Consider the following 14,849-nt stretch of genomic DNA (forward strand, 5'->3'; position numbering starts at 1 on the left):
CCTCCCAATTTACCCTTATATGGTCCCCATCAATCCCCCGAGACCCTACCCCTCTAGATACCTCCCCCTTTGGAAATCCCCTAAACCTCGAGGCCCCCTTGGGGCATGTGATCCCTTTCCCTCCTCCCCTTGAGGCTATTGGCCCAAGGAAATGTCTATCCTCGTCCATAGCCCTCCCTTAGAGATTTCTATTGGTCCCCAGTTAAGCCATCCCCATTGTAACACCTCCCTTTATAAGAGATTCCCTGGAGCTGCTCGAGGCTTGTCCCCTGTGAGTTGCCTCCAATAAAGTTGGCTTACCCCCTGTGGTAAGGCTCCTTGCTACTTTTTATCCTCTCCCTCCTCGGGACTGCTGACAGCCACTGTGCCTGGAGCTTCAGCTCCCCTGGGCAGAGCTGAACTCCTGAGGAGCAGCTTTAAAGCCAAGAGCCTCCAGCTGCTCCCCACTCCTGTCGCACACCACAGGAGCCTAGCCTGGGCAATGGTCAGTGGCGGTCATTGCGACAGGTGAAGACTGTCCTTCATCACAGCAGTGTCTTGGATTCCCTGGTACGGCTACCAGTGAGACAAAGGGAAACTGTGGACTTGGCATATATGCTCAGACAGTTCTTGGGCTGGGTGCGATTTTTGCAAGACCCTGCCCAAGAAACCCTGCTTGAGGGTTGAACAAACAGTGAGGTGAGAGGTGTCCCAGGCAGAGTCTTAGAGCAGAGGCTTAATTGCAGATCTTGGGTGATGCCGGGAGTTGGGGATTTCTTTTTGCAAACCTGCCAGAAGAGTGGTGGCTGACAGAGAAGGAAATCTCTAGAGTCAACCTGAGTGTATTTTTAGTGGTTTACGTATGTTTGCATTTTATGGTGGTAATGAAATGTTCTTTATGTTTTTTTCTTGAAGATGCTGCTTCATCGCATCCTAGCAGATTATCAGCAGATACAACAGGTATGTGTGAGACCAGACCTGCAGGGTGTGGTAACTGCTGAGTCTGCTGCAAGGGTTTTTTAAAGCAAAGGACGTCAGCTTCTAAACTCTGCAGAAATGTTTGCATATCCTAATTTTCTTTTTATTTCTCCTTCACAGGGTAGCCCCAGCTACTCTGAGATGAGGAGCAGGTGCCAGTACTTCCACAAAAAGCTGTCACATAGTCAGAGCTGAATATCTGAATTTGATAAGCAGTAGGTGGAGTCCTGGCACCAGCCATCTGCTTCAGCCTATGAAAACCTATGAACTCCGGATGTTTTATTTCAAATAGAAGATTAGTTATTGTAGGAATTTTTAAGTTAGTAAGGAGCAGTAAGTTCTCTTAGCATTGAGCAGTAGATTATTTGTTAAAAACGTAGGATTAGTTCATTGGAGTTTAAAGAAGTTAGTGTTGAACTTTAAAGAATTTTCACTATTGTTAAGTCCTTCTGTCTTTGTCATTTATATCATATTTGGAGTGGCTTTCTTCTGGTCAATTCATTTCTTCAAGACTTAGGTTATTTGGCTGTTGTCAAGGCGGACATAAAAGCCACACTAGTCGTAATTCATAGTAGAGAAAGTTAGAAAGATTTTTTATTTTCTCTACTGCTATTCTTATACCTCTTCACAAAGGCTGTGGCCTAATTAAGATTGGCTGCTTAACAAACAATGACAAGGTTGTCTAATAAACAATGACCATTCAAGCAGTAAAATATAGATTCGGGATATACAGATTCTTTGCAGCTTACTGATCTGAGAAGCTGGCTACGTGAGAACGGGCACATAGGCCCTTGCAGCTAGCTGAGCAAGGTCTCATAAGACAATGCACCACACATCCTGTGTAACAACTGAAGTTACAGAATATTACATGTATCTTGCTCAGTAACTGAACCACTATTGAGTCTTATTGCTGAACTATGGGTTTATTTGCAGAGCCAGCAAGGTTAGGTTTTGGCAGCAAAACAATGGACATCTGTGGTTAGAAGGCCAGGGAAAAAGGCAGAACTGCTGACCATGAAAGGGGGTCTAAGGAGGGGTTTAGAATCAGCTTAATCGACGTGAACCACTTAGAATGCGCCGTTACGAATATGCATAAAGCTTATTATTGTTAGTATATAAGGAGTTCTGGTACAATCAATAAATCGGATTCCTGCTGATCACTCATATTGAGCGTCTGGGTTTCCTCTCTATCGCGACAGTAAAACAATCAGCTATACAAGCAAAAGAATAGTTTGTACATATTATCCACACATTCTTTCTTGTACACTCTCAATGTCCCATACCAAGAACATCCTTCCTTTGTGTCCGGAACATCTTCTCTCATTGATTATCTTCTTGGCCCTCTCTGTGGATTTTACTAAAGCTGCAGAGTTTCACTGTAGTATTCTCCCAGGAAAATTCTGACTGGTTTCAGGTGTGATTCTGTGAGATAGTCAGTCCAGCTGTCAGTCTCATCAGGTCCCCCCCTTTCTTTGTATTACAAAGGCAGTGTTTCTTGACTTTTGCAGGGCCCTTTGCAAAAAAGACAATAAACATGGCACAGTGAGCAGGATGCAAAAAATTACCAATAGGATCAGGCATCCAATTTTAAGCAGATTTTTGACCCATCCTGCAATTTGCTAATTGCCAAACAAACTATTGACCCAATCAGATTCTGATTCTTCACGCAATTTTGGCACGCTTGTTTGTAATTCCTTGATGTGGGCATGAATAGATTTTGAATGATCAGACAAATTTATAGAACACATTCCATCGAAATCTTCACATCCATGTCCATGTGCTAATAACAAAAAATCAATGGCAGCTCTATTTTGCAGTGTAGCGTGCCTTACTGAACCAACGTCTGATAATAATCCGGCTAAAGCAAATGAAGTAGCGTTAGTTTGCCGAGCTAAGCAACATCCTAACTTGTTTAACAGTCCCAATGGTTTAGCAGCTGCTACTTGTTCAGAAAGGAAGGAAACAGCCCATCGAGTACCTGATGGCCAAAATTTGGTGTTGTCATTGCAATCAGGGGCAAATGCATGGATGCTACGTTTTCCCCTCCGTGGTTTATGCTGTAAAATCATAGATGCGTTAGGTGTTAACAGTCAGAGTTGTCTTAAGCTGCAAGGACCTCCCTTGATGTGTGATGGAATCACAGCTCATGCTCGGTCTCTGCAAATAAAAAACACCCCTGGTGGCAAAGCTAGAGGAACAGTAGTAGAGTGTGAAATATGTGGTGAACTGAAATTGCACCAGGCACTTTCACTGGCAAATATGGGTTGGTTAGGAGAAACATCTTGTCCTTTGGACTGATCAGATCCAGAGTAATTAAACTTAACACAAAGGTCCATTTTCACAGGTCCTAAAAACTCTATTTCTTGTGGCTCAAGAGTTGCACGGGGAAGGTATGAAGCCCACTGATCCCAAGCATCAGCGTGACTGCGTGATTGTAAAAGCTTGCTAACTGTCCTAGGCTTTGGCCAGCCATCTATCAGCAAGCCAACAAGGCAGGTAGAAAAAGGATTGTCAGGAGTAGCAGTATCTAAGCACAGAGTATCTTGCCCTGTGTCATTAGCCAGGGTATCCCACACATTGGTTCTCAGCTGACTGACAGGCCAAGCAGAAAAAGCAGGCACTAAGCTCAGCAAAACTGACAAGTACCATATTGGCACCTGCATTTTCTGTTGTTCGTTGCCATTTGCACTCCAGTACATCCCAGTGCAAGCCAACACCCCTTGATTGCAGGGATATACAGTGCAATAGAGTCCTCCTTGGTCATCAGTGCTCAATGCTTTCTCTGGTCAGAGGTAGCTCGAACTACCCTGCCAAGGTCATCAGCCTGTGTTGCTGTTACCCTCAGGATCTGGCCGAGCAGGTGATGGGATGTTCTGCTGCAAATCAGGACGCACACACCTTGCTGGCACCCACCGTGCTCCAGTACCTGTGGAAACACAAGCGTATCCACGCCCCCAAGTGACAAGGTCCCAGGGGCCTTCCCACTGGCTGGTAAGCAAATTCCTTACCCAGACTTTAGCTCGAGGCAAATGTGTTTCACTGGTGGACTGCAAGGAATAAAAATGATTTAAAATTGAGGGATTGTTTGAATGAGCCGGTATGGTCAAGTGATTTATGGTATCTACAGCTTTCAAAAGTCTGGACTGTGGGGTTTCCCCTTGCATTCTCCCTTTTTGTTTTTCTAAAACAGTTTTAAGTGTGTGATGAGCAAGTTCAACAACAGGCTGACAGTGGGAGAATGAGGAATACCAAATTTGTGAGAGATGCTTCACAAACGTAAAAAATTCCTAACTTTTTGAGAGGCAAGGCTGGCTCATTGTCAGTTTTCACACAGGCAGGTATGCTTAAAGCAGCAAAGGCTTGCTGCAAAATTACATCATGGGCCTTTTCTCCAACATGAGCAGAAGCCCATACAACAGAGAAAAAGGTGTCAATGCATACATGTACATATTTAAAACGACCAGATTCTGAAATGTGTGTGACATCAGTCTGCCAAAGCTGTAGGGCCAAAAGACCACGGGGATTTACTCCTAAGGGTAAAGGTCCGTTAAAGTTATGACAATCTGGGCAGGCACTAACAACAGCACGAGCTTCTGTAGGCATTAGTGAAAACTTTACACAATGTGCGCGCATTTAGATGAAAAAAGGTGTGAGATGTTTTAGCCTGGGCTAGTTTATCTGGCTGAGGAACTGCCCAAATAGGATTAGCTAATGCATCAGCACAAGCATTACCTTCTGCAAGAAATCCTGGTAGGTTTGTATGGCTCCTAATAATCAAAACATAAAAAGGATAAATGCGTTGCAAAACAGCTGTCCATAAAGCTTTTAGCAAAAGAAACAATTCAGCATTATTACCTTTTTTCAAAAGGGAATAATCTACTCATTGTACAACATCTGCAACGTAAGCTGAGTAAACAATTAGGTTAAAAGGCTCATTAAAATGATGAAAGGCCACAGTAACTGCTTTTAATTAGAGCAATTGTGTGGATCCAGTACCCTGATCCCGCAAAGTCTGGCATCCGTCCTCATTTCTCCAGGTGACAATTGCTGTTCCTGTCTTTCCTGACCCATCTGTAAATACTGTAGGCCCATCTACAGGAGTATGACTTAATTTTGGTTTTGCTGGTAATGGGGTAGTATTCAGTGATTATAATAATCTATGTCTGGGAAAATGGTAATCAATTTGCTTTGTGTAGTTCTGCAGTGCGCTTTGCAGTGTGGAACTATTGGCCAAGGACCATTCAAAATAACCTTGCTGAATAGGAATAGTAATTTTAGCAGGATCTTTGGCAGCAATTTGCAGGCATCGGTTTCTACATTTAATAATTAACTGAGCAATCAATTAAAAAACTGTAGTGACTGTTTTTTCTTAGGTTTGTGAGATAAAAACAACCATTCTAGAATATGCAGTGGGTCAGGGGACCAATGATCAGACCAATGATCAGACCAGTGCAATAATACCTGTTGGATGAAATTCTGGAATTACAACAAAAACAATGATATCAATGTCAGGGTCCACACAGTACACACAGTGAATGGAAATAGCTTGTTGCACCTTATCTAAGGCTTGTTGAGCTTCAGGGGTAATCTGTCTTGGTGAGTTTAAATCTGAATCTCCTGCTAATATATTAAACAAGGGAGAAAATTGTGCAGCGGTGAATCCTAAATAGGGACGCAGCCAATTAATGGTTCCTAGCAATTTCTGTGCATCATTTAGAGTGTGCACTGTAGTGTCAAACTGAACAGATTGAGGGCATATGGTATGTTCAAATATTTTTAATCTCAAATATTTCCAGGGTGCTTCTGTTTGGATTTTTTTTGGTGCAATCTGTAATCTGTTTGTGAAGAGCCTTTAAAAGCTCTGGCTGAATGTTCTGCAAATCCTGTTTGCAAGGAGATGCTATCAATATGTCATCCATATAGTGATAGCAATAACTGTTAGGGAATTGTTCTCTGATAGGCCATAGAGCTTGGGCGACATACATTTGACAAATAGTTGGATTCTTTTTCATACCTTGTGGTAAAATTTTCCATTGATATTGTTTTACAGGTTCAGCATTGTTAACAGTTGGTACTGAAAATGCAAATTTTGGTCTATCATCAGGATGTAAGAGAATTGTAAAGAAGCAATCTTTCAAATCAACAACTAAAATGTCCCATGTTATAGGAATCATGGTAGGAGATGGCATGCCTTGTTGCAGTGCACCCATTCTTTCCGTGACTGCATTAATCCATCTCAGATCATGCACCACTCGCCATTTATCTGATTTCTTTTGAATCACAAATACAGGAGTATTCCAAGGGCTGACAGATGGCTCTATGTGCCCTTGCAATAGCTGCTCATCACCTAAATTGCTTAGGGCTGCAAGTTTCTGTTGTGTTAGGGACCATTATGCCTGCTACACGGGATGGTCAGTTACCCATCGTAGGGGTGTTACTGGGTGGCAACCGCCCTGCACAATGACCCCTATTAAAAATTTAAGCCAATTGTAACTCCCCAGGTGGCCAAAACGTCACATCCCCATAAATTTAGAGGCACAGCAGTCACATATGGGCGAACTGTAGCAACCTGGTTGTCTGGATTTTTTATGAGCACAAAATGTGTACTCAAATAACTTTGTGTCATTCCCCCAAGACCCACAATTGAATTTCCCACTGCAGTGACAGGCCACGAGTTTGGCCAGTCGTGATGTGAAATCACTGTGACATCTGCTCCCGTATCAATCAACTCATTGATCTTAACAGTCTGTGGCTGTGCTCCTTTCAGTGTTAGCTCACAAATCAATTGCGGTCTCTGCTCAGAAAGTTGTTAAGTCCAAAAAACTTGAGGCACGCCAGTAGAAACGAAGCCTTGGTCTCCTCTCTTTTTAAGTCCGGTCCTGGGAACACGAGACTTGAAAGGTACAAGTTGAACAATACGAGTCTGAGCAGGTATGACTGCAAGAGGAGTGGCTGTAGAAACCATTGCACATATTTGTCCTGTAAAGTCTGCATCAATCACTCCTGGATGCACAAAAATCCCTTGCAAAGTAGCACTGGATCTTCCCATTAGCAAAGCACTTCAATCTTGCCCTATAGGTCCATGTGCATCCAAAGGCACTTTATGAACTGCAGGAGAGTCTATTATCACTGTGTCAGCGATGCAAACATCCATCCCTGCTGAGCCTTTTGTTCCGCCGGCAAGCCGGTCTCATAAACCTGTGCTGGGCACAGCGGTTCCTGGGGAAGTATTTTTGTCTGCACGCGCCGTCCCCTCGTGTTCCGTGAATAGTTTCCCTGATTTTTCAGTGGCTGCCCATTGGTATGGAAAGGGGTTTTACATTGTTTTGCATAATGTCTCAGTTTACCACATTGGTTACACAGAACTGCTCCCTGAGCTGCTCTGTTGTTGGCAACTTTGTTAGTTTCTCCGGAGGACAGAGTTCTGTGTGGGCACTGAGATTTAAACTGACCAGGCTGTCTGCAGCCAAAACAGTTATGTGTCATTTTGATAGCTGCTGTAACAGCTGTAGTAACAGACTTGGTTAGCATAGCCATTTGATGTGGTGCAGCTCCAATTTTTGCACATGCATTAATCATATCATTCAATGAAGGTTTTTTCATATGTAGTAAGTCGATAGCTTTCCTGCATTCCTCATTTGCATTGTCTCGTGCCATTTGCAAAATTAAAGCCTCTTTTACATATGCATCTACAATTTGTTTTCCTATTGTGTCCTGGAGGTCTAAAAAGGCCATAAAAGTCTCATTAGGGCTCTGTTTGATAGTTGTGTAGCTTTTCCCAGGAGCTGACATACTTGCTACTTTAAACAGAGCCTGCAAAGCATGATCACGGGACTGTGCTAGGATCAAAGGGTGCAGGCGAGCCTGCAGCTGAGGCTCATCCACGGGATGCAACCCCATTAATTGAGGTAAACCTGCACCAAATCAAGGATCAACTAGTGGCAATCACACATTATTTAAAGCAGTCTCTTCACAAGAAGCCCTCCACTCAGTTTCAAACACGGTATACTGAACAGTGTACAAAGCAATCTAGCAATCTGCTTTAAATCAAAGGGAGTTAGCTCTTCACTTGTTATGAATTTCAGCATTTTGGTCACAGCCAGTGTACTAGTTCGAAAACAAACCAATGGGAGGCACCAAGTCAGAATAACAATTTAATGGAAATTTAAAAAAAGGAAAAAAAAAAGTAAAAGAAAACACTGGTTCAAACTGACAGAGTCAAGGTACAACCTGACACCCTGTTAGGCAGGGTGGTGGTAGCAGTCTGGTAGAATGGTGGCTGCAGTCCTCTGAAGCAGTGATCCTGGAGTAAAAGAGTCTGCTCTTCCTCAGAAAGTCCAATGGTGGCTGTGTAGCTCCTGTCCTCTGGAAATCCAGTGGGAAGGGTTGCTTCTGGTGTTCAGAGTCCCAGATTATATCCACGATGGGATGCTTGGTTCCTCCCTCTGGGTGGAGCATCTCACAATGGGGTATTGAGTCATGAGGCCAAGTGTTGATTAGGCTCATTAACAGAAGATAGTCCGGAGGGAGTTATCTCTGAGTCAGGTGGCAGGACAATGATGGGCAATTAACAGAAAGATAGTGTGGGGGGAGGAGGCAAGGAAACACTGCCCCACCTGGTTTCAACAGCTCACGAGGATGGTGATAGAATACACTGCAAGCCAGGACAGCCGGGGATCCCAAACCGTAATTAGTAGCAAGCTGGCGTAGCTCAGATAATACCTGCCAGTTAAATGGAACATGCTGATCCGGCGCTTGACAGCTGCCTCTGATAACTGGGAAAGCAGAATTTACGGAGTCTAGTGGCTCTTTTGAATTTGGTGATTGCAAAATGATTTAAAGTTTTTCTGCTGCTTCAAAATCTTTATCAGATAAAGCTGTGAGCCTGATATCTCTCCAAACAGCAGCAGGATCTTGCATACCCTGAGCTACAGATACGGGTTGCAAAGTTAAGGTATCTCTATAAAGCAGGCTATCATTTTGAACCCCTGGCACAGATTCTTTTGCACTTTGTACAAAAGGATTAGTAGCAGCAGACAGTGGGGGTGCGGCAGCGGGCAGCGGGGGTGCTGATGGCACGCTCTCATTCTGACCCCTCCCATCACTGTCACCCCACCCGGTGGGTGGTAAAGGTAGATCAAAAGGATTTGTAGGGACGGGGCGGGGTAGAAGCAGATTGAGAAGCAGGACCCGAAAAGGAAGGAGGCAAAGCCCTCCGCAACTTGGGTATTGGAAACAATACAGATCTTTCTTCACCGGCCTGTGCCCCCCTACCCCTCCCACTGCAATGTTTTCAGTCCCATCAGCATTATCTGTGTCTGTTCTCTCTGCCAGGGCAGCTGCAGTGTCCTGCTCTTTTTTCAGTTCTTTCAAAGTGTCTAAAACTAGCCTCCATGTCATCATAAATTCTTAACAGTATAATCTCCCTTAGAAGCAAGGTCAAGAATACGCCATCCTACTGCTTCCCAAGTTCGGATAGTAAAAGCGTTGATGCATGTGGTCTCTATTCCTTGATTTTTACACCAAAGCAACAGTCTTTGCAATATCAGCTTATCATATTTTATGCCACGTCATTTTAACATCGACATCCATATATTAACTCTTGGATTTTCCTCTTGGGATGTATTTGCTCCCATTCTGTTATCAACAGGCTTACCTTTAAAAGGTTGCAGTCCGATCTGGATCTCGGTAGCTCTCCTTGCTACTTTCTTTCCATTGAATCTGCTTCCCTTGCTCTCCACGCAGGCTTCCAGCTCTCCAGGCAGGCTCTTTGAATCACATCTCAGGGTCACCACATGTGGCTGTAGTTGAGGTGGACATAAAAGCCACACTAGTCGGAATCCATAGTCGAGAAAGTTAGAAAGATTTTTTATTTTCTCTACTGCTATTCTTATACTTCTTCGCAAAGGCTGTAGCCTAATTTAAGACTGGCTGCTTAACAAGCCATGACAAGGCTGTCTAACAAACAATGACCATTCAGGCAGAAAAACAATCAGCTACACAAGCAAAAGTATAGTTGCTACGTATTATCTAGAAGTTCTCCTTGTACACTCTCAATGTCCCATAGCAAGAACATCCTTCCCTTGTGTCCAGAACATCTTCTTGGCTTTCTCAGTGGGTTTTACTAAAGCTACAGAGTTTCACTGTAATATTCTTACGGGTAAATTCTGACCGGTTTCAGGTCTGATTCTGTAAGACCCCCCAGACCAGCTGTCAGTCTCATCAAAAAACGTAGGATTACTTCATCTGAGTTTAAAGAAGTTAGTGTTGAACTTTAAAAATAAACAAATTTCACTATTGTTAAGTCCTTCTCTCTTTGTTGTTTATATCATATTTGGAGTGGCTTTCTTCTGGTCAACGCTTTTCTTCAAGGCTTAGGTTTGTCCACTGAAATAATTTTATCAGTAGATGGTGGAAGTCCAGATTGGCAAGAAGGTCTGAGCTTTAACAGGACTAGTGTGTGTACACAGTGGCAGTGTAAGCTAATAAAGAATATAAAGGATCATGGTGTTTTTAAGCTTGTCAGAAAACCCCAATGAAAAGCAGAGAGACATTGTAGATACAAAAATGCTGCTAGCAAGGATTTTCTAAGTCTGTGAGAGACTTTTCTCTTTCACAGAAGAGGTAGCAGGGTATGTAAACAACCAAGCCACCTGCAACCTTGAAAAGTCTTGTTTATAGTATAGTAGAAAAATATTTTGACAATGGATGTTTTAGGATTTTAGCCAATCACCGCAAGGGGTGGCTGATCCTTTGTCCAATTAGACGATGAAGAAAAAAGTCTATAAAAGAGTTTGTAAAATAATTAAATAGATCAATCTTGCTGCACAATTCCTGCCTGCTGGATCTTCTCTCCTCCTCCTCCCTATGGCTGTGGGACACAGTGATATACCCTAAGGCCCAGGCCTGTGATAATAAGACATAACCAAGATCCTGATTGTTCCTTCCTGTTTCAGCTGACTTTTCCTCATGGCAGCTCTTTTTATTATCTTAATTCTTAAGCATTTCTTTAAAAAGGTTGGCTTGGAGGTTGTGTGTGCAGTGCTTCCCTAGTGGCTTTGAAAAGAGCCAAAGAGCAATTTACAAGTGCCGAGCTCTTTCCAACCCAGTCTTGCCACATTAAGGAGGAACACTCAAGTTTTGTCTGCAGGTTATTGGCGCCTTAGTGCCAGGAGCCCCTATACCATGCAATTGACTTTGCTGCTCCTGGCAAGAGTACAGAACCTCATCCAAACTCTGGGCCTCTAAATTCCAACTTTACGAGCCCTGTGATGAGCAAGAAGCAGAGGATTGACCAGCAGCCCAGGCACGTCCAGCCAGCAGCTTCTACCTTGGTGCTGCCTTCCACATCCCGTTCCACTTCATACCTGTCTCTGAGTGTTGGCTCCATTTCCCCCTGCATCCATGAGGCGCCACAAAAAGACAAATTTTGGAGTTCTAGAATCCCAGTTGCTGCCAGGATGCAGCAGGAGACTCAGCAGTCCAAGAAGAAGTGACAAGACTTGGGGAAGCTGAAGTACTCGTGTCCCTTGGATTTTGATGAAGGTATTAATGTGCTGCTTTTCCTAACTCCTGTGTGGATAGCCATGGTATAAAGATTTTGTTAATAAAAGAAGCCTTTCCCTGAATTAAGACGCAAGCAAGATCATTATTCCAAAGTCAATAATACAGGTGTTATTTAACAGTGAATGTGAACTAGGGAGATGGAAAGAAAAAGGAGGAGATGGGCAGGGTGTGGGGAAGAGCTGAAGAGATGAACACCGAGGTGGGTCAGGCCTGGACTCCCTGCAGTGCAGTTGCACAGGGTCAGCTGCAGCAGTGGTGTTGCATCCCCTCGTCACATTTGCAGTGCAGAAGGGGAGGGAGAGGTGTGTGTGTGTGCTATAAAACACTGCAAATTGCTCCCAGCTTCTGTCAGAGCAGTGATGTTGGCAAGGGCAGTCAGGCCTCCTGCAGCTCTTGGTCTCTGGGGCACCTGTGGCCTTTTGAGCAGGCCCGGCAGGGCCCTGGGCCATGTTGGATAGAGCCAGTGGTGCTGCGTGGGAAGGCTGAGGGCGAGTCTGGCCCTGCAGGGAAGCAGTTGAGTCAGGCCTGTGCTAGGGCTCTTGCTGGGGCATGTCACTGGGCAGAAGGCAGCAGTCCAGGCTAGTGCTTGCCAGTACCTCCCTAAATGTAAAAGGCATCTGTAGTTTTCTTTTCAGAACTGTCCAGCACAGCAGTCAGGTGCATCTGGCCTGGGATGCATCCCTGGCACAAGTTGTTGTCTGTCTTGGTACTGAATTTCAACTGATTAAAGATTTACTGCTCATCAAAATTTATCCCAAGGTGGGATTTAGTTCGGCTTCTAAGAGATGAATTCCTGATTCTGGGCATCTTTGTTACTTTTACTTCTTTTAATCTGGGGACAGACAGATCTACTACCTAAAACATGCACACACATCTCGGTGGTACTGTTTCAATAGAAATCTTAGGGAAGTCTAGAATATGGACAAATTACTGTGGTGATGCACTTGTAGGAATATTGTTTCTTCCCTCTAGGCAACTTTGAAGGCAGCGCTTTGATTCAGGGGATCCCATGTGTGAAATGTTGGAGGCATTCTGAGACGAAATGCATGCTTTATGTGTGCAATGTCGAGCAACAAACTGGGAAGTACAGAAAGCCTTCCACCACTGAGAGAAGTCTCTTTAAATAGAGGAGGAAGGACACAGCTCTGTTTTTCCCCAGCTCTGTTCCAGCCAGAGCAGGAAACGGTGCAGGCCTCAGCACCCTCTTCCGACCTGCCTCCGTGCCCACAGGATTTCTGTCAGCAGGCTGGCACAGAGCCTTGTCTGGCACTCGTGCTCTGAGCTGCTGATGTGCCTGGATGGGAGCAGTGTGTGCTTGGTAGGGAAGAGGCTGTGATCCAGGGTTTCCTCTGGAGAAGATCAGGAATGACACCTGCAGCCACCCTGGGGCTAGTCTCTGTTGTTATCATCCATGCTCTCTGTTCAGCACCCCACCAGGGGCTTCTTGTGTCTGCTTTAGTAAATTGTGTGGGTGTGTGACAGCAAGACCTGAGTCTTTTCCTGGTGTGTCCAAGCAGAAGCAGGGACCTAGAGAAAACTAGCCTGAGCTCCTCATTTTGGGGAAGCCTTTGATAGAGCTGCTGAAGGGTGTGTCTTTCTCCCAAAGCCTTTTAGCTGCAGATTTGGAGAAGGACTTGCTAAATATGAGGGTGAGAAATTAGGAATGAAATAGAGCACATATTTAGCTGCAGTACTTCCTTGTTTGACAGGTCTTTTTAGGTAAGAAAGATGTGTTTTCAACAACTGCCTGCTTTTTCAGAATGGCAGCAAAACCTAAGTCTGATGATAGATTTTGTTATTATTTGGTTTTTGTTGCAGAAATGGCCTCTGGCATCCCTCTTTACAAGTCCTGTGGTGATGAAGAAGCAGAGGATTGAGCAGAAGCCCAGTGATGTCCAGCCAGCAGCTGGTGGCCACTCTCCTTCTGCCTTAGTCCTGCTTTGACATCCTGTTCTCCTCTTTACCTGTCTCCAAGAATGGGCTCCATTTCTGCCTGCACTCATGAGGTGCAAGAAGAAGATAAATTTCAGGAATTGCGATGCCTGCCAGGGTGCAGGGGAAGACTCCCAAGTCCAATGGGGGCAAAACAGAATTGAAAATTGTGAAGCTTGCACTGACTGGACTCTGTGCAACGCTGTTTATCAGTGACCCTACAGGGACAGGTTGATTCACTTACTGGCTCTGAGAACTTACGAGAACCCAGAGTTACTTGCTCGCTTGTAGAGAGATGGGCTCAAGCAAAATTACAAGGTTTCCCTTGGAAAGATCCTTCAGCAGGTGAGATTGTGCAGTTTGTGCCAGCAGTTTTTCCACCATGCTATTCATTTGTTCCTAATTTTTACTTGTTCCACCACTGTTTACATTAGAAACTAACAAACAACTTAGGGAATGCTCCTTGTTAAGTTTCTCTGTTGTCTGGAATATGTTTTTAGGTCTCTATTGCAAGTGTCTCAGTTTGCAATGTTCTCAGGAGGGTGGTAGCTCACAGAGGGAAAAAATCTCTAGAGTCAAACTATGTGTATTTTTTGTGTTTTACATAAGTAAAACCAGACCTGCAGGGCTTGGTAACTGCTGAGTCTGGGTCGAGGGTATTTTAAAGCAAAGGACATCAAATTCTAAACTCAGCAGAAATGTGTGTATGTCCTAATTTTTGTTTCATTCTCCTTCACAGGGTAGCCCCAGCTACTCTGAGATGAACAGCAGGAGCAGTATCTCCACAGAAAAGCTGTCACATATTCAGCAATGAATATCTGAATTTGACAAGCAGCAAGTGGAGTCCTGGCACCAATCATCTGCTTCAGCGAGGGAACATCTATGAACTCCGGCTTTTTTATTTCAAATAGAGGATTAGTTTTTTTAGGATTATTCAAGTTAGTATTGAACAGTAGGTTACGTTAGCGTTGAGTAGAAGATTATTTGTTTAAAACATTAAAAGGATTAGTTGGTCAAAGCTTACAGAATTTAGTATTCAACTGTAAGAATAAAGAAGTTGCATTATTGTTAACTCCTTCTTTTATTGTCACTTATGTCATATTTGGAGTGGCTTTCTTCTGGTCAATTCTTTTCTTCAACACTTAGGTTTGTCCACTGAAATAATTTTATCAGTAGATGGTGGGAACCCAGTACCTCTACTAAGAATATGCACACGTTTTAAGAAAATATTGCAGCAAATGGAAATTCTTTATGTTAAGTATAGGGGTGTTTTCCAACCTTTCTTGTTAATTCAAACTCTTTTCCCTAAGTGAGGTCGAAGGCGTAGAAGTTTGGACAATCCCAAATCCCCTTGTTCTGGAGGGTTACAGAGGAAGGCACGTGGGCTGCTCTAA

At 43.9% G+C, this 14,849-nt stretch overlaps 1 protein-coding gene and 1 long non-coding RNA gene across 2 annotated transcripts in view; one reads left to right on the forward strand and one right to left on the reverse strand.

Moving 5' to 3' along the window:
• The first annotated feature begins 895 nt into the window (after window positions 1-895).
• Window positions 896-14,744, forward strand: LOC120411477. Its single transcript, XR_005603794.1, has 3 exons — window positions 896-939; window positions 13,342-13,800; window positions 14,195-14,744. It is a non-coding gene; the product is annotated as an uncharacterized LOC120411477 (long non-coding RNA).
• RHOBTB3 (Rho related BTB domain containing 3) overlaps window positions 2,038-14,849 on the reverse strand; it is a 51,462-nt gene continuing 38,650 nt past the window's right edge. Inside the window, exons 13-14 of the mRNA XM_010413128.4 lie at window positions 9,614-9,758; window positions 2,038-2,469 (exon numbers count right to left, since the gene is read on the reverse strand). The gene's annotated coding sequence lies outside the window, so the exon portion shown is untranslated. The remainder of the gene's footprint in view (window positions 2,470-9,613; window positions 9,759-14,849) is intronic.

Source organism: Corvus cornix, chromosome Z (genome assembly GCF_000738735.6).
Source record: "Corvus cornix cornix isolate S_Up_H32 chromosome Z, ASM73873v5, whole genome shotgun sequence".
In the NCBI taxonomy this organism is placed as follows: domain Eukaryota; kingdom Metazoa; phylum Chordata; class Aves; order Passeriformes; family Corvidae; genus Corvus; species Corvus cornix.